Source organism: Python bivittatus, unplaced genomic scaffold, assembly GCF_059951505.1.
Source record: "Python bivittatus isolate LINGU-HERP-01145 unplaced genomic scaffold, Pbiv_v1 ctg000700_np1212, whole genome shotgun sequence".
Lineage (NCBI taxonomy): Eukaryota > Metazoa > Chordata > Lepidosauria > Squamata > Pythonidae > Python > Python bivittatus.
The window spans coordinates 83378477-83401465 of NW_028277098.1; the positions used below are offsets into that span (position 1 = coordinate 83378477).

General features: G+C 38.0%; 1 protein-coding gene and 1 long non-coding RNA gene across 2 annotated transcripts in view; one reads left to right on the top strand and one right to left on the bottom strand.

Annotated features, from left to right (window-relative positions):
* The window catches only part of HNF4A (hepatocyte nuclear factor 4 alpha), a 73611-nt gene that overhangs the window by 46284 nt on the left and 4338 nt on the right, over positions 1-22989 (bottom strand). The window lies entirely within an intron of this gene.
* Positions 1-22989, top strand: part of LOC107326171 (uncharacterized) — a 32961-nt gene that overhangs the window by 7381 nt on the left and 2591 nt on the right. Inside the window, exon 2 of the long non-coding RNA XR_001559912.3 lies at positions 21-76. This is a non-coding gene — a long non-coding RNA (uncharacterized LOC107326171). The remainder of the gene's footprint in view (positions 1-20; positions 77-22989) is intronic.

A 22989-nucleotide genomic window follows, 5' to 3' on the forward strand; every position in this document is an offset into this window, starting at 1 on the left:
ATACAATGATTAACTTTCAGAACTGGTGTCCCCAAAGCTGGCATCATGGAAATATGCTGAGGGTGGATGATATTGGGTAAGTTAATTAAGGTGGGGGAATAGCTGGTGAGGCATGAACCTAGATTGTATTTAAAGAGGACTGTTAGTTAAGGCAAGAAGTATTTTGAAAAAAAGGAAGTGGAAAAATGATCCAAAAATGCATTCAGATCTTCAGTGGTAGATCTGAAGATCTTTTTCCTGTCTGCACAGAAAGAAGTGACTACAGATGCTACACATTTTCATCTGGGAAAATTTCACTAAACTGCACCTTCTAAAGCTTTGCCTTTGGTATTGCCATTAAGGGAACTTTAGATTAGGGTCAGCAACTCTAGATATTAGATCAGAGCAAGGAGCTCTTCACATAATCATTGGGATTGTAACAATTATGTAAATCACACCTGAAAATGCTTCATGTGCTGTGATATTGTGCCATGCAGGATTTTGCTTTTGTCCATATTCACAAATGCTCAGAAAACAGTGTTTTCCATGGTCTGCTATCAGTTGAATTCTGCACGTGAGGGTGGATGCATAAAGAAGCTGTCTTTTTCAAGCAGCTATTTGTGCAAACATTATAAATGCCCAGTGGAACTTCTGTATGATAGATCTGATGGATGCTGTATGTCCCCTAGTGCCTGCTACACTGTTAAAATTTTGTTTTACATGCTTGTTACATTACAAGCAGTCACATGGGTGAGATCCAAACTACAACTGAATGAAGGTAACTGCAATGGAGAACGTCATTTGTATGGGACTGTGCCATGAAATCCCAAAATGTTATGAGAAAAAGGCTGAGAACAAACTATAGTTGACAATCTGGTACTTCTGGATGCATCAGACGATAGTTTCCATAACCCCTCATATCACACTGGTTGTGAGTAATGGAAGCTACAGTCCAATACAACAGAAGGGCATTAATCGGGGAATACTAATCCAGGGATTTCCCAGTCTCAAAAATAATTTATATGTAGGATAATCATGCAATATAGCTAAATTGGGGTTGTAATCACTTGAACTAGCTGATAGAGTTTTATATATGTTCTACTCCCATGTGGGAAATAAGTCTTCTTCTACGTCAGATATTAGCATACCACGTAGAAGTTTAGTTTTCAGCATTTTTCTCTGATGTATTTAGATGCCCTTTTGTATTACAGATCATTAAGAAAATGTTTCTTCCACATAGTTTAACACCCCAGGAAAAAACATTCCAGAATACTTCAAACTAAGCAAGCTCTCATATGTTATTTAGCATATAGTCCATATAGGACTATATCCTGTGATTATTCAAAATGTCAGAAATTGACTTATTGGAAGGATATGCTAACAATGAATCCAATCTTCACATTCCATAGCAACAGAAGTTGATTCCTGGATGTATTATTGTGCAGTGTCATTTCCTTCATAAAGGGTCTCAAGACAGAGATATTCTCTATTGCGGTGTTGTCCAAACTTGGCCACTTGAAGATGAGTGGACTTCAACTCCCAGAATTCCCCAGCCAGCATGGCTGGCTGGGGAATTCTGGGAGTTGAAATCCACTCATCTTCAAGTGGCCAAGTTTGGACAACACTGCTTTAGGATTTTTTCCTGCATTTGAGATTGTGCAATATAGCAAAACATCTCAATAGCAAGAATCAGTAAGTGATATGGAATCATATCAATGGGGGGAGGGGGAGGGGGAGGGAGTAATAGGCCTTAATACCATGTTTCAAAATTAGAGATGCCTGGGTGCATACTGATACATATTTGCCCTACAGATGTTGATGTACAGGTCCAAAACAGCTGCCATAGGAATGCACTCTAATAGGACATATATGATTCTAATCCCATAAGGGTTTGGTTCTTCTCAACAGCTTTTTTTTTTTTTTTAAACCCTTGCAGAATGTTCCTTTTTGAGCATTTAGCACCTTTCATTAAATCTGTATCTTAGATTATGACCTTTAAGACACTAAGCTATTTTGGGAATGAATGGGGTAGAGAGATTCTGCAGGACAGAGTTAAAATGAAGAGTTGCTTCTCCACATTTCCAGGAACCTTCAGTGTCTGGAAGAATCTGAAGGTCAAGCAAGCGATTATTGTGATATATTGGCTTCTCAGAGAATGTTTGCTCAGAAATTAGCAGACAATAAACTAGCACTGCAAAACTTCCTGCTAATCAAGTTGAAAAACCCATAATGCTTATCCTCACAAAAACTGTGCTATGTTTGACTCCTCTTCAAAGAAATTAAAGTTATGAATGTATTTCAAACCCACTGTCCTTTCATGAGAGGAGGGGGCTTTGGGGAAAACCCTTAACCACTGGGATGAAACTGTCCACATACCCCCCCCCCCGAAAGTTATACAGTACATCTAAGTGTTACATAGTAGGACTAATTGAAAAGTGAAATGTAGATGTTAACCAACAAAGGATTTTACTTTCACAGTTCAGACCTAGGAAGCTTTTATTAGTCCCCCACTCGGCTTCAGTGAGGTCATAAGGTAGCCACTTGCTTGATTCACTTGGGTAAACTTCAAGAAAGTTTGAAAACAATATTTTTCCATCCCAAAACAAGCTGAATGATCAAAGTTAAGTCCTTTACCCAGTACCTGGTGTTTCCTGAAGCAGATCATAGCCATTCATGTTCCAGATGGACCTGCTGATTCCCCTGAAGAAGAAAACAAAACTAAAGGGGCCTCGTGGCTAGAGAAAGGGTTCTGCACAGCCAGCACCTCAAGGATTCTGAGCAGGGAGCCATATTTGGTCTGACTAAGCAACAAGAAGTCAGCTGAAGTGTGGCTGGGGGGATAAACTAATCCCTTAATGCCAGTCACAATGCGATTTGATTGGAAGGAGGAGTTCATTCAGTAAAGTTGCAGGCTGTAACAAGTTCTGCTGAATTGGATTTCATAAAAACCTGATCAGGTTTCATAAAGCAGTCCTCAAGCTGCATCTGAATGCCCAGATTGCATGACCTGTCAGACCCTTGCCCAAACCTTTGTGTGTCAATTTTTACAGAGGCTTCATACATGGGAGTGAGTTGGAGGAGAGGCAAAGCTAATAGCAGCATCAATCAAAATAGAATCCTTTGGATTTTATTGCCCACTACCTTCTTTTCCAATAGCTCTGCAAGAGCATATCACAGATGAAGACAAGGGCATTAAGGCAGGAAGAAGAGAACTATGGATTTTGTAAGTTCAAAAGCAAACACTGGATGGCTGCTCCATGCACTCTGAGCACTTAATTGATGAGATGCTATTTTGTCCTCCTTTTTGAGTTAGCTTTTGAGTTGGACTCAGCAGGAAGCTATTAAAAGTTAGCTTAGCCACTAGGTGGCTATCCAGGATAGTGAACAACAAAGCACAACCTGAAACTTCAGAGGACACTATCAATCCTATCTTGAGCAACTGAGGATCCATATCTCTTCTGCTCTTTCTATTCTTTTCTGGGGCTAAAATATCTTTGAGTTCCAATCTGGCACCTCCTCTTTGCTAGCCTGAATCAGTGGGAGAAGGAAGAAGGTTTTGCTGTTGCACCCCTTTGCTTGTGCAGGTGAAGAAAGTAATTTGCCACCTCCATTTTATCCAAAGGGACAAACTAGAGTGGGCAAGAAAGTGTTGGAATTTAACTTCCTGTGCACTGGCTTTCTGAACCTGTAAAAGTACTGACCGCTAGGGGCAGAAGATATACAGTTACAATAGCTAGCAGAAGGACTCTGCAATTTTATCTGTTTTCTTTACCTAAAGCGGTGTTACTCAACCTCAGCAACTTTCAGATGTGTGGACTTCAACTCCCAGAATTCCCCAGCCAGCCACTGGTCTAAAGGACTTCCTTTGCATGTTTCTATATAACATGTCTCCCGTGAGATAGAAAGATATTCTCGGGGATTTCATCATATTTCCTTTCTCAGTTCAATTCCCTTTTCTTTTCTGGCTCCAACTTGTGCCATTCAGGCACTTATCCGACATTCTCTCTCCATAATAGAGGAGGGACACTGCTGTAGATTGAGTGAAATAACTCAGGCTTTTCTCTCATCATATTATTTCCTCAAGAAGACTTGAAAGTTATATAATGTTCCTCTTTAACACATCCTTTGCACCGTACAAAGATGTCTGCTAGCCAACAGAAAACAGACAGGCAGCCCAGAATTACTTTTTTTCTGCCAAAGGTTCAGTGCAATGAAGATTATATAGGCTTGTAATGCATAGTTCAGCTAAAATAACTTCCAATAGAAGCAATAACTTCTGATAAAGTTAATCCTGCTCTTCATAAATTCAGAGAACATTTATCTATAACATTACATGACTGTGCTAGCATCTGAAATGAAAACACAAAATTATAGGCATGTTGTGATCTTTCTAATCTAGGGTTAGCTGATCTGGACATGAAAGGAATTCTGATGGTCAAGAGCATTAAAATCCAGTTTTGTTGATAAAGAATTTTCAGGTTTTAAATATGACAGATCTCTTTTCTTTGAACATGGACAAGATAAAGCTTGTTCCTAGGTCTACATCTGACTCAAAGGTAATTTCCCGATCTAGAATGTTGCATGCCAGAAAGGCCATTTTTTTAACCAGGGAACACATCTTGAAAGACATTTCCCTAAAAGCAGAAGCAAAAAGGAGAAGCAAAATAAAACAAGGGATACAGTAGAGGTAAGAATGTGAAGATTTAGTCTTAAACTGGTAAATGCTATCATTCAATATATCAGAGGCTTTAATTCACTCATTAAGTGCAGCTGCAACAAAATTGCTGCCATTTTGGTCTCCTTCATACAAGTCAGGGTTCCAAAACGAAGTAGAACACTTACCCATCCCTCCATTTTTCATTTTGTTTTCTTTTCCAGTTGGCCCACAGCATTCTGGGATTTTCATCACTGTAGGTTTCGTTTAATGCCACAGATTAAAGTTTTTGTTCTAAATACTTGCTTTTGTTCTTTTATGAACTTTGCAAGTTCTTTGATCACAATGATATCTCTTTTGTACTTTACTGCCTCCCCCTTCCCCTTTGGCTCCATTTCTGTCAAAACATGCCACCTGATTTTGTTATGAAAGGGAGATGTTTTATTTTTATTTCTGATACTAGTAACTAGACCTAGTACAATCATGGGCACAATGCTATATGGAAGTCTAAATCTGTACAAGTAAGTTATAGTCTAAACATTGAGGCGAGACAGGCAATGGAGGGAAGGAAAAACTATAGAGTGAAGGCTAGCAAGAAAAGAAAGTGTTTAATTATATATACCTAGACTTGATTTCCATCTGGGATAAGGACTAGTTGAATTGTGCCAACACCTTCTTGGAAAATGTGATGCTTTGAGAAGGATTTAATCGAAGACAGGGGTCTTCCAAGAAATGGAATTTGGTTTCCTTGAGTTTAAAAAGAGGGCCGGTCAATAAAGGACAATTCATATAAAAAGCAACTCCCCTTGATTGCTGGGATGGAAGGAGAGGGTAGTTCTTACAAGAGACTTTAAGTAGATCTCTGACTTCAAACGGATTGGAAATAGACTTGCAAAAGTCACATCTTTTAAAATGTTCATTCACATTACAGATGCCTCTTTTGCCTTCTGCAAACATGTTTTGATGTTAAAACAGAAATGAGTAGGCTTAAGCAGTTCAAAACCTGCTAGAGAGAATACAGCTCCTAGCCCTTTCCTAATTAGGTAGAAGAAGAATGAAAAGTTTCCAGAAGGGAAACCATGCCAGTCTTTTGTAGAAAAAAAATATTCTTCTAAAATCTATTAGTTTTTTAAACGTTATTTTTATTCAGCATTTTTAATAAAAGAAAAATAATAAACAAATGCCCCCCCCCAAAAAAAGGCAAAAAAGGAAAAGAGAGCACAAAGTGGATAAACAGAGAATTTACAAGCATCATAAAATTAGGTTAAAATTTCCAATATTTCAGTGATTAGTTGACTGAATATACTATGTCATTTAAAAAACTAGAAATCATTCTTAAAATCCTAGTAAAATATCAACAGTAATAGCAATAGCACAATGAAAATCATAAGAGTTAAGAGTTACAATAATTTCCATTTTGGGATTATAAATCTATATATGAGTTTATGCCAGTTCCAAAATGTGGCTTCTCTTAATATAAAGTCTTTAATTGCCTCAAAAAAAGTTGCTTTTAAGGTGCCATAAGACACGGTTTTACATAAAAACCCTCCTCTGCTAATAGGTTCTCTTCATAACTAGCTTTCAGATGAACATGGGCATTTAAAATGAAATTTATACACAGCCTTAATCCAGTTAGATTACGGGCAGTTTACAAATTTATATAATAAAAGAAGAGAAGAGAAGAGAAGAGAAGAGAAGAGAAGAGAAGAGAAGAGAAGAGAAGAGAAGAGAAGAGAAGAGAAGAGAAGAGAAGATATATATTCTCTTGCAACATTGGTCAACATTTTTGGTCAACAGCTCTTCCCTTGGGGATCAATTGCAGAGCTATTGACAACAGAATTAGTTTCACTGTATTTATATATATATAAATAAATACAGTGAAACTAATTCTGTTGTCAATGGCTCTGCAATTGATCCCCAAGGGAAGAGCTGTTGACCAAAAATGTTGACCATTTTTCCAGAAGGCCCTAAGAATGGGGACCATCCATGCCTTGAAGGCAGGTTGTTCCACAGCACAGCAGCTCCTAAGAGAATGCCTGCCATCTAGCCCTCTCCCATTACACCTCCTGATAGGTGGGACCCTTTGCAGGTGATCTCTGGCCATCCACAACAGGCAGACAGAATTTATCTGAGAAAGGTGATCTCTTAAACACTGTTCCCTAACCTCTGAAAAGGAGATTGAAGATTAACCCATTACAGTCTTAATTTCTACTGACCTCAAAATGCTGAGGTCAAGGATCAAGCAGTCACTTCCTGACTCAATTGCTGTAGGCCTGGATAGCATTCCTTCAGCTCCATTTTGCACAGAAGGAAACACTGATGATGCCTTGCCTTGCCATGCCATGTATGTTGTGTGGATTTGTTTGTCATATGCAAAAAAAAAAAAAAAAAAAGGATCCAAGTGATTTCTGTGAGGGGAACTCCAAAGCCAACAAGCCACCTTTCCCCTTGAAAGAGAAAATGCTTTATTGGAAGTCCTGGGTCAAGAAATGGATAAATACCTTAAATCAATGATTCATAATGGTTATTTTAACCATTCTGAGAGGCTATGCTGTGACCCCAACATGCCAGAATCATCTGCTTAGCACCTAAAACATGGGTGGACAAAACAATATGATCTAGTTGCTTTAGCAGTTTCAGAGATACCTGGAATTCTAGAATCTCTAAGAGACGCTGTATTTGAAGTGAAAACAAATTTTAAGAGCTGTACAATGCACCTCCTAGAACTTAATAGTGAAGTTAATTCATTAGAAACATTTCTTTCACATTTAATAGATTCCTCAAAGAATGTTTAAAAAACATTTTTGTGTGTGCATTCCTCTGAGTCAGTGGACTCCTGGTAACTGCCTGGACAAGTCCCTACAGTTTTCTTGGCAAGATTTCAGAAGTGGTTTGCCATTGTCTGCTTCCTAGGGCTGAGGGAGAGAGACTGGCCCAAGGTTACCCAGCTGGCTTTGTGCCTAAGATGGGACTATAACTCATGGTCTCCTGATTTCTAGCCTGATGCCTTAACCACTACACCAAACTGGCTGTCATATACTGTATATAAAAATGTTGGATATCAGATATCTTGTGCTGGCATTTTAAGAAATTTGAGGGCTCTTTGGCTCATATGATTTGATCATGTCCTCTCATGGTTCTTTTTGGTCTTAAAATTACTGCATATGTTAACATAGCCTCAGAAAAAATATATAGTAGTTAAAGACATACATGTGATATTGACTTTTACCCCCAAAATATGGGCTTTAGTATTTATGAAGAACTCTGGTTCTATCAAATCTGGGATCAGCAAGAGAATTATTTTACATAGATGGAGAAGAAATTTACCTTCCTGAATGGATTCAGGATATGTGTTCTGAATTTTTGAAATCTTTAAATTCTTTTTTATGTTCTAAAAATGAAAAGATAGGGCCATAAGTTTCTATATGGCCTACATTTAATAATGTTTTTAAATATTAAATTAATTTTCTATTAATATTAGATTGATCCTTTTTTTCCTTCTTTCTTTTTTTCCTTCTGACTTCTTAAGTTTTAGATTATTTTAATCACTGTTATGTATTATTTTATTATTAAAATACATGGTAATAGACCAAACACACAGAAGTTAAAAAAATATATTACGCTGCATGCAATAATAATAATAATAAAATTTATTCATGCCTGCACTAGATACACCTAGGGAAACAATCCCATCCAGAAATCGAATGTATGTATAATTTAAATATAAAATTAGATTTGATTCTTACACTTTACTGTCTTTGGTGTATTATTCTTTTCTGTTTGTTTACTTCATTTTAAATAATTTAAAAAAAACAAAAAACCTTTCCCCTTGAAAGATGAAAAATCCAGGAGGTGTGATGAAACAGGAACCCCTGCAAATGAGAAAAATAGATCTTACAAGTTCCACTGAGCCAAGGTTTTTGGGCGAGAAAACAAAAGAATTGTTTTACTGCAGTTTCAAATATACTTAGCTGAGCTAGCAATAAATAGGCTAACCTGTCTGGACTCTTCTTGTGGAATTACCCTGTGTTTGAGGGCATCTCACAGTTGAGACACCCAAATAAACGTTAAAGATGGGAATGGCTGCAGTAGTCCTTAGCTGCTAATCTCAGTGTGTGAAGGGCCTTATATGGAAGAAGGTAGTCCTTCAGACGGCTGTATCCAAGGCTAATACGGATTTTAAATATGACTCGCAAATATACATAAGCATCACTTATTAAAATATTTAGTTGTATACAACAATGGCTGACACCTTTTGCTTGAGGAATAAACAGCCTGTGCTTCTAGGACACCTCTCTCTCTAAAGCCTGGGGACAGTTTCCAGAGCCCTTGTAAAAATTGCCACCAAATTCTAATGTTTCTTCTGACAGAATGGGAGCATCCTGTACATTGAGAGCAATGATATTAATGTATTGAATGTAATCTTACATTAAATCAATTTAGTTTTATCCTTTTTTTTTTTTTAAGTGAGTGACTCTTAGTCGGGCATACCTGGTTTAGGGGCTGGACTGATATAAGCCAGCCAAGTAGATATCACTTTTAACTGAGGGCAGTTCTCCACCCACCTCTTCAGTTTCCCTCGACCCACTGCAACTGTGCTGTATATTATTGTTCTGCTTCACAACCTGAAATGTAGTTTGGCAAAAGGAAGTGTAACTCAATGAACGCACTTCCTTTTTTGGATGATATACAGCAATGCTGACAGGAGATAAGACAGTTCCCTTAGTGATAGAAATATTTTAATTGAGTGACCTGGAGGGGTGCCATCTAAAACTAAACATTTTGTTGCAGGTATCCTATAGATGTGATACCCACAAGCACCACATCGTTTTTTGCAGTTGTGAATCATTACACAGAATTGGAATGCCTACAGGGACCTCCCTTTGTACTTGCCAGGCTTCTTTCCCACCAATCTTTTAAAAACAGATAGATAGATAGATAGATAGATAGATAGATAGATAGATAGATAGATAGAAAGAAAGAAAGAAAGAAAGAAAGAAAGAAAGAAAGAAAGAAAGAAAGAAAACTGGCATTCTGCAAAACAAAGCACCAGCCTGCAGAATTCTTCTTATTTCCAAGAAGGTCCCCTGGCTTTAGTTAGGCTCCACTGATGCTTGATTTGTAAATGTATTCACCCACTCCTGAAAAAAAAGGCTGAGTGTTAATAGTGTATATCAATATGCTGGGGCATTAGAGAGGGTGGCAGGGAGTATCTCACCATTTTACGTTCTAGTAAATTGGTACTGGGCATTGCCCATTTTGTGACTGGGCAAGCCTCCTGTAACAGCCATTTTCTTCAAATGACCACAACGTGCTCTTCATATGACACAGAATGAAAGAATGACATCATGTTAGTGACCTGATAATTTAGGAAACTTAAAAAGAACTTTAAAAGATCAAAGGCTTGGCTGGTCCAGTGTCCTGTTCTCAAAGTGGCCAAGCACATGCCATTGAAAAGTCTCCAAGGAAGGCCTTTGTCAACAGCATGTTCCTGTTCATGTACCCAAACGACTGTTGCCAAGAGATACATGGGCATGAGATTGAAGCTAAAATACATAGAATCTTCATCATTAAACTGCTTATTATCCAGCAATTTCCCTAAACTGTGTTACAAGCTGTCTGACTTGATGGCCTTTACAGTAACTTGAGGAAGGGAATCCCACAGTTAAAGAATGGGCTGTATAAAAAAGTCCTTTCTTCTGTTTGTCTTGAACTTTCCCACATTATGTCTCATGGAGTGATTCAGTTTGAGTACTATAAAAGAGGAAAAAAGTTTCTGTCTCCAGTTTTCCTCATAAGAGTATTTCTGTACCTCTGTTACAACTCATCTTTTTTTCTAAAGAAAGGAAGGAAGGAGGAGGAAGAAGAAAAGGTTGTAACTTTGCTACTTGGAAGTTACTATAGCCTCTTAATTATTCTGATTGCCATTTATGCAGTTTTTCCAGGCCTGTGGTTGAGGTAAATTTCCTATGAATTGAGCTTTTGCCTACCTCATCATCATCGAGTTTGCCCGAGCCTGGGGTCCCGAAAGTGTTAGGGGCCCCGTTACCTGGTTGCACTGTTAATGTTTATGTAATTATTCTGATAATTCTCTGCTGCCCATATGTATAATTTGTAATTGTTTTAATGGTTTTAATGATTGAAATCGTTTGCTACCCAGAGTCACTTGGATTGAGATGGGCGGCTATAGAAATTGCATAAATAAATAACTAAATCTACAGTATATCCCTTTTGAAGTGTGCTATCCAGGATTGTATGCAGTATTCCTAGTATGATATACCTGTACCAGTTTTGCATAATAGCATTGGATATTGGCAATTTTACTTTCGATTTCTTTCTTAATGAACCTCAGCCTGACACTGGTCTCTTTCGCAGCATCCAAATGTTAAGTGCCTATTAAAGCCACAGAATTCCCTTTTTGGTCAGCAACCACCAGTTCAGACCATTGGTATATATGCTTCTTGAATTCTTAAGAACCCTTAAAAATTAGTGAGAAACAACTTACTTTTGGAGAAAACATGTTGACAGTTCTTCAACAAGATTTGTCCTTCTGTATATTTTATAATTTTGAGTTTAATAATACATTACAAATAATTTAACCAGGATATACATTTTATTATTCATATCATAATTTTGCATTTTTCCTGCATTCCTTATTAAAATTGATGTTATAATAGAACAGAGAGCAATCTTAGGGATACATTGCATATTGTTATTAGAAGATAATTTTGCATTTTAATGTTTTAAGAAATAATAATACTTTATGAAACCTTGGGTGGATAGCATCTGGACTCATAATTTGTGTGTGTGTTCAGTTTTATAATTAAATCCAGAATCTGTTATCAAGCCACTGTGGTTTAGCTCTGCTCCTTTTTGAAATATCACAGATATTTGCCCTACATTACATAGTGAAGATTTATGTAAATAATTTTTCCTAAATAGCAAGGGACTTTTGGTTCAGAAGGCAGCAACTGAGTGAAATCTATGCTATATCAAACCTAAGATACAAGAGCATTGTTCAGTGCATGTCTACATTCAAGTACATCCCACTGAATTCATGGGATTTACACATCAGTTTATATAAGCCTTTTTCACTCTGGGGATCGCTAGATGTGCTGGGTCACAACTCCTTTCATCTCTAATCCACAGGTCAATGAACTTGCCTGCAGGAAATGATGAGATTTTAGTTTAATGTTGCTGCACCTCTCCAGATTAAGTAGTACTGCAATATAGGATTGCAGCCTAACCCTGCAATCTTGGGAATGTTTACTTGGAAGAAAATAATATTATGTTCACTGAGACTTAGACTCAGATGAAGAGTTTTGTGGCATCATAAAAGTCTGAGGTTACAATCTTATACTATTACCAAAAAGAAACTCATTGAAATTACTTCTGAGAAGAAATGCACAGGACAGCTATAATATTGTGTCCAGTGACCTGGGAATGAGCCCCTTTAATTACATTAGTGGTACAGTTGTGATGGCGAAGCTTTTGACACTGGCTGTATGGTACATTCAAAAGCACCCTAAGCTATCATAATGTTTATCATCCAATCACAGTGAAGGAAACAAATGTTAAGGTTATGGAAAGAAACCATCATGAGCCATGATGATGGCAGTGGACCTTCCAGGTACTAGTGAAATCAAAGGGGCAATTTGGGCTAAAATTCACACGTTCATTTGACTATTGTACAGAACAATATAAAATACACTTTTTACGTAAATCAAGTTAGGAAGCTGAGATATATTGTCAGATTGGTTTTTTGAGCCTATTGTCTACTTTGACAGGGGCACACCAAGATCCCAGACCACAGCTGGCCATGCCAATAGGTAGGTCAGACAATTGTTTCAAATGGCAGATGTGGGGAAGACAGCAGTGGCAGTTCCCACCAATTTGACTTATATTTGCCATACATCCTGCTCCTGCCCTCAAGAAGCTTCTAGTCCCATCATTCATGTTCAATAAATCTTACTGCCAGTCCTGCTTCCTTCTGAGCCTGCAATAGGGACAAGTATCATTTTATCTTTCTTCTTAGACAAAACTGTCTTATACCTGATCTGCAGCTGCTTTCAGTCCTGTTAACTGGAGATATAAGAATTTTTGAAGTGGATTAGATCAACTTCCTTAAGTTGAGCGCATTGCCTATCAGAGTATAGAAAGGGTAACTAGATTCAGCTGCTGCTCTTGGAACACATAGAAGAAAAAGGATGCCTTATTTTCTTGCATGACCATTTTTCCTGATTAAATCTCATTTCATGTACCATTTATTCATTATGCCTTTCAAAAACATAAGCAATCATCCATTCTATTGGGAAAAGCTCAGGTTTGATCAGAACTGAATTTGGTAAAACTTTTTAATTCAGGTTGGCCATGATGTGTGTTGAAAAGGCAAGAGAGAGTTAAGGAAACCGCACCAATGTCAACAGAGAGTTTTCCCAAATGAGGCCAAGTATAATAATTGAACTGTAGAGCTCTGACTTCCCTAAATGTTGACACTGTCATTGTCAATAACAAGAAGTACTGCTGCTTACTGAGGTTAACACTGAAATCATAGCTCATGGGCACCCTTGAGATAAATGCCCTTATTTTTTGGCATTGTTTTGATGTTTTTTATTACAAACACCAGCTATATTTGTGACTTACTTTTTTTAATTTCTTCTTCTAACTACTAATAAAAACTACATGCACTGCTATATCATCTTACCTGGGAGTAATCCTCCACTTTATTCACAGTAGACAAAGGTACTGGGTTAAATGCAAAAAGGCTCCATTCAATGTTTCTACTTTGAATTTTCTGATTTTTTGCCCTCTAATTTAATATTCCTTTAATCATTTTGAGATAAGTAAATGAATCCTGGCATGTATGTTCAAGACATATGCTTCAAATTAAAAAAAACAGGCTGAATTAAACCACTTATTAAATATGTTATACTTGGTAAGACATTGTCTATTTTAAAGCAACATAGAGTGTTTTGGGGGAAGGTAGACAAGATTCTGATCCTATTATTCAGGGAACAGTTCAATTCAAAAATTAATTAAAATTGACCAATCTATTCATTAAAGAGTCTGAGTAAGAATTGTTGTTGTTGTTTAGTCGTTAAGTCGTGTCCGACTCTTCGTGACCCCATGAACCATATTGCACCAGGCCTTCCTGTCCTTCACTGCCTCCCTGAGTTTGCTCAGTTTCATGCTCATTGCTTCAGTGATGCTATCTAACCATCTCATCCTCTGCCGTCCTCTTCTCCTTTTGCCTTCAACTGAGTAAGAATAACACTGATCAAACATTCTGGCTTCAGTGCTTTCCATAGCATTTTTTTTTTTTTAACTCACACATAAACACACGTACCTCAAGCCAAAACTAAACGAATTAAGCAAAACCAAGAATATATGAAAATGAGCTGGACACATTGTCTGGATTTTAGATTTTAGAGGTTAGATTTTCTTGTGCAGTTATTTTAGATTATGGATCTTTTAAAATTATGAAACTTTCCACATTATGTCTCCCATCCCCTCAAAAATTTATGAAAGCACTTTAGAAATTTAACAAAGGATGTGCATTATGGTATTCCTTCCTCTCTGGTAACCAGGCTCTTCTATTCTGACTGACAACCTAGAACAGAGATATGGTATTTACTATAGATAGAAATTATAGGTACATCCAGATGATATGAAAGTCATTCATGCATTGCACATCTTTACAAATCTGTAGTCAAGCAGATCTGGGATCAATTAGTGAACTCATATAAAACAAGACTTGGGAAGAAGGAAGCCAAACCTCAGACAGTCCTCTCCATTAAAAGCTCAGTCTATGATATGAGCCACTTACATGTCAGCAAACACATTTAGCGAGACCTGGTTATTGATTTGGACAAGGAAAAAGGGTGTCGCACCACTTATTCTGGTTTGCGCAGGTTTTATGAGTCTTGTTCTGAGAAGTATCAAGGTGTTGACATTGGCTAAGTGAAGAGGTATGTGGCAACACTACTTTAGAAAGCAGAATGGCTGCTAACCTGATACCTTGTCTGTGCTCCCCCATCCCCATAACAGTATGGAAGTGACCTACCTAGCCCCATCCTTAGGTTTTCCACATGGGATAAAGTTATCCATTTCTTCAGAGGATAACATAATTGCTCATCTCTTCATATGCATTTTTTCAGTGAAAGCTAATCAGGGCCAGGATTTGTTGTACAAAGTTCTTGGGAGAGAATTGAAATGAAAGCAGAAAAGTATTTTCACAAAACCTGTAAATAACATGTCTCTATTTGGGGGACTTCTTTTTCGATGAAATGTCTCTGCCAAAAAAAAAAAAGAAAAAGTCCATACAGTATAGAGAAAGGGCACACAGTTTTGCCCTTACTCTGAATGTGATTTACAGTGATTTTAAAGTTTGTTTTGATTGGCTATAAAAAATTATCACATACGATTAAAACGTGTTAATCAGGGAGAACACTGCATTGTTTGGTAAACGAAAAGACTAAACAGTGGCAAAAATTATGACCACTGACAAAAGTTATATTATCCTGGAAAGCTCCTTTTACATGTAAACATTCAGCAACAATCCAAACAGAAATGCCACATGAATTATAGGAATATCCATAATAAAAGTATTTCCTCATTCCCATGATGTAAATATTTGATAAAGGTATATCCAGATGAACAGATGGCAGAAAAATCCAAATGACCAGTAGATGGTGGCCGGAACAGTCTTAACTCTTTGCTTCCATCTGTTGGTTGTCTAGATTTTTGCAGTCCAGATATGGTAATCCTATTTAGGCTGTATCATATTACCTGTTGCAATATACTTGTTAAAATTGTGCACATTTCAAAAATGATTCAGAAAGAGTGCTTTGGATCTTGCATGACCTCAGCATCTTTTTCCTATTTATTAAACAGTTATTTTTCTGGCTTTTGCTCAATCCTGAAAAAAATTAAGCCTGGTTTCAGATGATGGATTATGTGCCATCAAGATGGTGACATCAAGTTGATGTCCACTCTTAGCAACCACTTAGATAGATTTTCTCTGTGACAATCTGTCCCTAACCTGGTCTTTCAGGTTTTCCAGTGGTGCACTCATTGCCAGTGTAACTGAGTCCATCCAGCTTGCTGCTGCTGACCATCCTCTTCTTCTCTTTCCTTCCACCTTTCCCAGCATTAAAGCCTTCTCCAGAGAGCTTGGACTTTGCATAACGTATCCGAAGTAGGATAATTTAAGCCTGGTCATTTGTGCCTCAAGTAAGAACTCTGGGTCAATTTGTTCAATGATCCACTTTTTGTTTTCTTGGCTGTCCATGGTATTCTCAGGAGTCTTCTCCAACACCAAAGTTCAAAGGCATTAATATTCTTTCTATCCTGCTTCTTCAAAGTCCAACTTTCACTTCCACAGTGTCACAGGGAATACCATGGCTTGCACAACTCTAACTTTGTAGGTATAAACACAACATGGCATCTGAATATCTTTTCTAAGGCTTTCATGGATGTTCTACCAAGTGCTAGTCTGTGGTGTATTTCTTGACTGCTTGTGTCTACTGTTGATGGTTGATCCTAAAAGGAAGAAGCAATCTACATTTGCCACTTTGACATCTTCACTGTGAATGTTAAGGCTGGTTGTTGTACCTGCTGTCATTAGTTTGGTCTTCTTTAATTTTAGGTCTATTTTTCACTGTGCTCCTTGACTTTTATTATTACTAGGTCTTGTAGATGCTTTGCATTTTTGGCTATCAGGGTAGTATCATCAGCATAGTGCAGGTTATTGATGTTTCTTCCTCCAATGTTAAAACCATGCTCATCTTCTTCCAATCCAACTTCCCTTAATATATATTCACCATATGCTGCAGGTTGAATAAATAAGGGGAGAATATACAGCTTTGTCTCACTCCTTTGTCAACCAGCCACCAGTCTGTTTCACCATATTCTGTCCATACTATGGCTTCCAGGCCTATATATGTTTCTCCTGAAGACAATGAGATGTTCTGGGATTCCTATTTTTCCGAGCACATTCCACAGCTTGACACAATTGACACGATTTAAGCCCTTTCTATAATCAATAAATTTGACGGGCCAGTGTAATTCAACTCTTAAAGCAGCTACAACTTTTTTCCATACTTGTATGGAAGATTAAAAATACAGTAACAGGCTGCTTTAATTAATAAAAGAGATTTGCTGGGCTTGGCAGGATCGGAAGCATTTTTTCCTAATTATTGTGCATAGCCTGGCACTCATACTCTGTATAGAAACCCTGCTTCTCATTCTCAACCAGTATAGCCAAAGGTCATTTTCAGGAATAGATAACCTGGTATCCTCCAGAGTTTTGGAATTACAAATCCCATTAATCCAGAAGTTATGTCAAACAGCAAGAATCTGTGGAAGTTGCAGCTCAAAAAATGTGGAGGACACTAAGTTGTATATCTCTGGTCATATTGGATGGGGATTATGGTAGTTATAGTTTAACAGCACCAGATTAAGGAAAGCTGAAGCAGGGTTTGAGGGTGGGAGTACACAGTGTGGATGCAACCATCCAGCTTCCTCGAGCTTCCAGTTAAAGTTCTAGTAAATGCCCACCATAATGGCAACCATTTTGTGAATGGATAAGAATTCCAGTTGCATGCATTTTATGACAGTGCTTACAAGAAGCTCTCCCAAAATTACAAATGTATCCACTAGGTCAAAGTTTTGGCTCTGGATTAAGTGGAAAGTCCTTGAAGTCTTAGTGGCAGTAGGCTGCTTTTATAAGACCACAGAGAGGGTATGATGGTTAGAGCTCTCCCTTGTATCTCATCTTGCATATATATAACGGTAATAGTCAGTTGGATCCAGATTTAATGCCAGAAAAAGGGGACTATAAGATCTTTTGCTGAACGGCTTTCTGACTGCAAACCTATAATACTTCCTGAAAATATGCTCTGAAAATCTGGAGATGTTCCAAAAGAGCAGGAGCAATATTTCCAGTGCTGTAAAAATGCAGAGGCAAGGAAGAAGATGGTAAGTGGTCTTCGCTGCCGGAGGAGTACTTTCATTTGCCCAGTTCTTTCCCAGTGTTTCTGTATACTACTGTACTAAAGAAGATGACTAAATTAAGAAATAATGGAGTTGTACTATTAGTTTCCAGCGCACCCGACTCTATGGGGTCACCATTTGTTTTGAAGTTCTCTAAACGACTGAGAGCTGTAAACCACCATCCTTCCTGTGCCATTTGTATATGTATCTGTGGATTACCCAGGAACAGATACTCTATAAATACCTTATTGACAATGGCTGAAGGATTAGTAACATTTACCTAGTGCTCAGGGTGGACAAGTGAGAAGGACACGTCTAATCCCCATATTTTTGTGTTGCTGGGAGAAGGACCTTTTTTTATTCAATCTGATTTCCTGAAGTAGGCAGACTTGGGCCAAAAGACTACTTTGGGCTGGAAACACTGGGGACAGCTTGTCCTCACTCCCCGCACCTAAGCTCCCAGTCATTAAAACACCGGAAATAGCTTTCAAACCCAATGACAGCCTTGAGAATCCACAGGGAAGAATGGTTCAAAAATTATTAAACTGAGCTTATTTCAGAATCTATTCAGCAAAAAAGCCAAACAATCTGTTTGCCCAAAATAGAAAGAAAAATCACTAGCAAATCAAAAATTCAACTTCAACGGGGCAGTTGTGGGCCTTCCTTTTGTCTTAGGAGTTTTTGGAAGTATCCCACTGTGATGGGCATTTTACAACTTTTGCTTAGAAAATGTGCCAGCTTTATTTTCTTTATTTCTTAGATGGCTCTGGAGCCATAAATACATGGTAGGTAACTACCACTGAAAAAAGAGGAGATGCTAACACATCATCTGCCTTTTCCAGGGAGCTTCTCTCACTGGGATTCAGTCATACATTTTTCTTTTTCTATTCCCTTATAAAAAAGATTATGTTGCTATTCTGTTCTTTCCATCCATCGTCGATTTCCTATAGCAAAAAAAAAAAAAAAAAAGCAGAACTTAAATGCTAGTGGATTGTGGATAGATAATATAATATCATGTGGAACCTTTGTAAAACTTCATGAATGAAGCATGGTGTTTCTACATTAAAAGTATGTTCTAGAATTATATTTATGTTCAAATATCATACTACTGTCTTCACTTAGTGGAAGTGACAATCCAAGTTATCATTCATTTGGAAATGATGAGAATTGAATTTGATACTCATGCTTTGCCAGTGAAATATTAACCCATTTCTTTTGTGATTTGCTTGTTAAAATAATGAGTGGTAAACACTGTACTTTCATGTGGCCCTTTCCTGCTGTTTCTTTATTTTCCAAGGTAACTATTTATACCCATCTTGGAACTTTTCAAATCTATCTAGCCCTACATTTATCGACTTTTTAAGATTCCCTCCTCTCACTTTCTTTTTGCTGCATCCTATATCAATTTCTTTCTCCTCTCTAGCTTTGTCCAATGAAGTCAATAACTCAGTAATCAGAAGTATGTTTGAAAATCTGAAATAGCTTTCCATTATATTTTAACTTATTAGTTTTGCAAAAATATTCATCCATATGACAATTTTAAATATTAATTTATACATCAGATGGGCTCTCCTCCATGTGTGGAGCCCAGGGCAAGTGACCCCCTTAAAAAGAACTTCCTTAGATACTCTACTGAAGATTAGCTCATGTTGAATCGAAGAATTCCTTAATCTTTCCCCAGATATATCTTGATGAATTCAACTATATGGACTTCCTGAATTCATGATGTATTTTCCATCATCCAACATTCATGTAACTTTATCAATATTCCTGTATTACAAAAAAAAAATAATAATCTGTCTTTGGCCCTGATGCATGTCCTCCCCACCCCCTCCTTTCCCCCACCCCCTTCTCTCAGTAGACAGCTAGGCTTGGCAGTCTAGTTCCTATAACCAACTTTATAGCAAGAATTTTCTCTAGGGTGAAGTATTTCCTTGGTTTAATCCCAAATTAAAACAGATGGTCCATCTCCTAGCAGAATGTGTTTCCATTTGAGGTCACTCAACATACAACATATATTTTGAGAAAGAGGAGGAGTAGATCTGCACTGCAGTGTTGTGAATGAAAAACAAATGAATGAAAACTAGTGAAAAATTGGCTATGGGATTTTTTCCCCCTTCCATTTAGTAATAGAAACTCAGGCCCAAGCTGAGTTGCTTCTCTGCTATGTTGCTCAGTGTTTTCCAACTTCCTTCTTGAAAACAGATGGGCAGCCAATCTATAGTTGGCATGGTACCTTTACCATGTATCTTCATGGATCAATTAGATGTTTGAAGTAACAGCAATCTATAAATGACATGGCACCTATACCATGTATCTTCATGGATCAGTTAGATGTTTGAAGCAGCATCTGCCATATGGAACTAAAACCAAGCTTAATGATCAGTGTAAAAGTGTTGTTTCATTCAAGGAACCATTTCATGCACAGGTGTCATCCACACGCATACTAAACCATGGTTGCCATGGTTCACGTATAATGCTAAGTCATACCCTTGGGTTAAAACTCCAATGGGTAGATTCATACAAGTATTAAGCTCTAACCAAGCAAGCCACATTATACCTTTATACAATGTGTAAAGCCTACTTATGACCATGTTTGCATGTTATGCTAAGCTGTGGTTCATTTAACCATGATTTATTGAAAAAGTCACAATTTGTACAATTAACACAACACATGAAGCCATAAACCATGCCTTACATTTCAGTATAGGGTTAGGGTCCATAACAATATTGTACTATACTTCCATTATTCTTTACTGCTGTGATTACAATGCAATGGCCTGCAAGGATCCCTTTGGAGTAAGACAGCCTTCCTCTGCCATGACAATATGGTTAAAAGGGAGGATAATGGAGGCACTCCCCAATCTTGTGTGGTACGTTGCACAGAAGAGTTTAATCTCCTCTGAATCAAAGTACTTTATCTCTATGGAGTACAGAAATTTGCAGCTGGCATGTTGCTCCTCTGATGTGTCCCCCTTCAGCCATAGGAAAATAGTACAAGGAAAAGAAGAGCCAGTGCGGTGTAGCGGTTAAGATGTTGAACTCGGTTTAAGAAGACCCTGAGCTAGGTTGAAATTCACCCTCAACTGCAGAACCATATTGGGTGGCTTTCAGCCTGTCACTCTTTCAGCCCAACCTCCCTCACAAAGTTGTCTTGTGAACTCCTGCAGAAAGGCAGGTAATAAACCCCCAGCCATAGGATTCAACAATATAGACCATGCTAAGGGATGTCAGGCCTGTGGAGCCAATTCCAAACACCAACCCCATTTAGCTGTTTCCTCAGCTGTCCCAAAAGGGGAAACAGGCCGAGCGATCCACCCCACTGAAAGACCAACTTCTCCTTATCCAAACTATATCCAGGTGGTCATGATTTAAAATCTAGTTCTTAACTTGAAGCGCTGGCGTCTGAGTTTGCTTTTTCTTTCTCCTGTGTCATGCCTTTTAAATTGCTGGTGGTATGCTGGAATCATTCCTACCCCCCAACCCCCCACTGATTTATATGTAAGCCATCTGTGAGCCATTTTGACTGAAGAATGAAAAAAACACTAGAAATAAATGCATAAATGATCTGACAGGACAGTGGGGGAGGATGGGTTAATCCCCCACTTCTCTGTGTTATCTGGGAAAATTCCTTTCTTTCTTTTCTTTTTCTTTTCTCGCTTTTGTTGTTCCGAAGGAAAGAAATAAACGAACTGCCTTGCCCAGGCCCCTTGCTTTTATTGCTGTCTCTTCATACTACATGCTTAACTTGATTTTCTGGGTTCATAAAATCCATTGAACAATAACCTAACCAGACAGGCTAGATTCTCACAACATGCTAAGCCAAAAAAAATCTTAGCAAGATTAATATTAACCAATCTTGGCATTTTATGTAAGTATATCTGCCTGGTTATGAGTGTTATGTGAACACACTGTTGAGGTGCCAAACTTTTCAGCTGAGCAACCCAGTCTAATACTGGATTGTGCATTGGGCCTTTCATATTATACACTGAACATATACACAAAAACAGTGCATACTTCAACAGAGTCATAGGAATGGGGGAGAAATTTTCTCCCATATTTCCCGAATGACCTTGCTGAAAAATTTGTTTCTACAGCAGCTGAAGGCCTATATCTCTTGAAAGCACCAGGTTAACGGATTGATTTAAGAAGCAGTTATTCAGAAAAAAATAATAAAGCACAAGACACACCACTGCATTTTCAAGAGTCATGTATATTACATCTACTGAATGTTCTATGTGCTTTGACAGAAAATTGGACATTTTTTTTTCTATGCAACTGCACTAGAATCTTAATTTCCCTTCAACTTCTGAAACTTGGTCACAAACCCATTGAGCTCTGCATCAGACAAAGCTGACCCTTGTAACCTACAACAGAAGTGTTTTTTCATCAGTCTATACTAACTTCCACCTACGTACCCCAGATTAAATGGCTTCTGGCACATTGATATCATCCATTGAATGCATGCCAAATTTGGAAAGTGAATTGCAGCTACTCACCGTGGTTATAGTCTGGTCCTGTCAAAACTGTCCTTTCAACATATGGCAACAGGGGTGCCCATGGTGGGAATCAAAAAGGCCAAAACGGCAGCCATGATCACATAATCAAAGCCCCCTCTCCCATTTACATCTGCCATACACAATGTACATAAACAAAGGCCAGGACTTTGATTATATGCTCATGGCCACCATTTTTACCTTTTCCACCCTCCCTGTGGACAAGGCCAACTAAAGTTTTGATACAGCATGAAACTGAGCGCTGGCTAAATACAGTTGCCACAGGCAAACACTGTCAGAGCAGAATGGTCCAGGGAAAATGTCTTATTGAAACAAGGAAAGGTAGTGCATTTTCACATTTGTACAGGACTCTATTTCATAGGACAAATCCAGTCTTTCTCTTCTACCATCACAAATCAAAAGTTATGTATGACCCCCTTGCAGGTTTGTTTTATCTCTTTGTGTTCAATACAGCAATCACCATTGTAACAGCACAGTGTACTAATCCATATGAATGAGCTTTAATGACTGTAGGGCCAGTACAGTCAGGCATTTAAAGAGCTGGCTATGATGCGGAAGGCCCAAATTCAAATATCCACTTAATCATAACACTCACTAAGGAACTGAGGTTCCCCATCACAGGATCCATGTGAGAAAAGAATGTGCAGGAAAATCAAGCATGGACAAATTGATGGAATAATGACCACATAAACTTTCTAGTTGCTTATGTGTACCTTCAAGAAATGGTGACATTTTCCTCATTTTCCCCCCTCATCTACTTTTCCTTTGGGGTTGTGCTTTTTAGATCACAAACCTCTAGGCTGGACCATTTTCCTTTTTACTGAAGCCAGACAAAATGTTTTACTA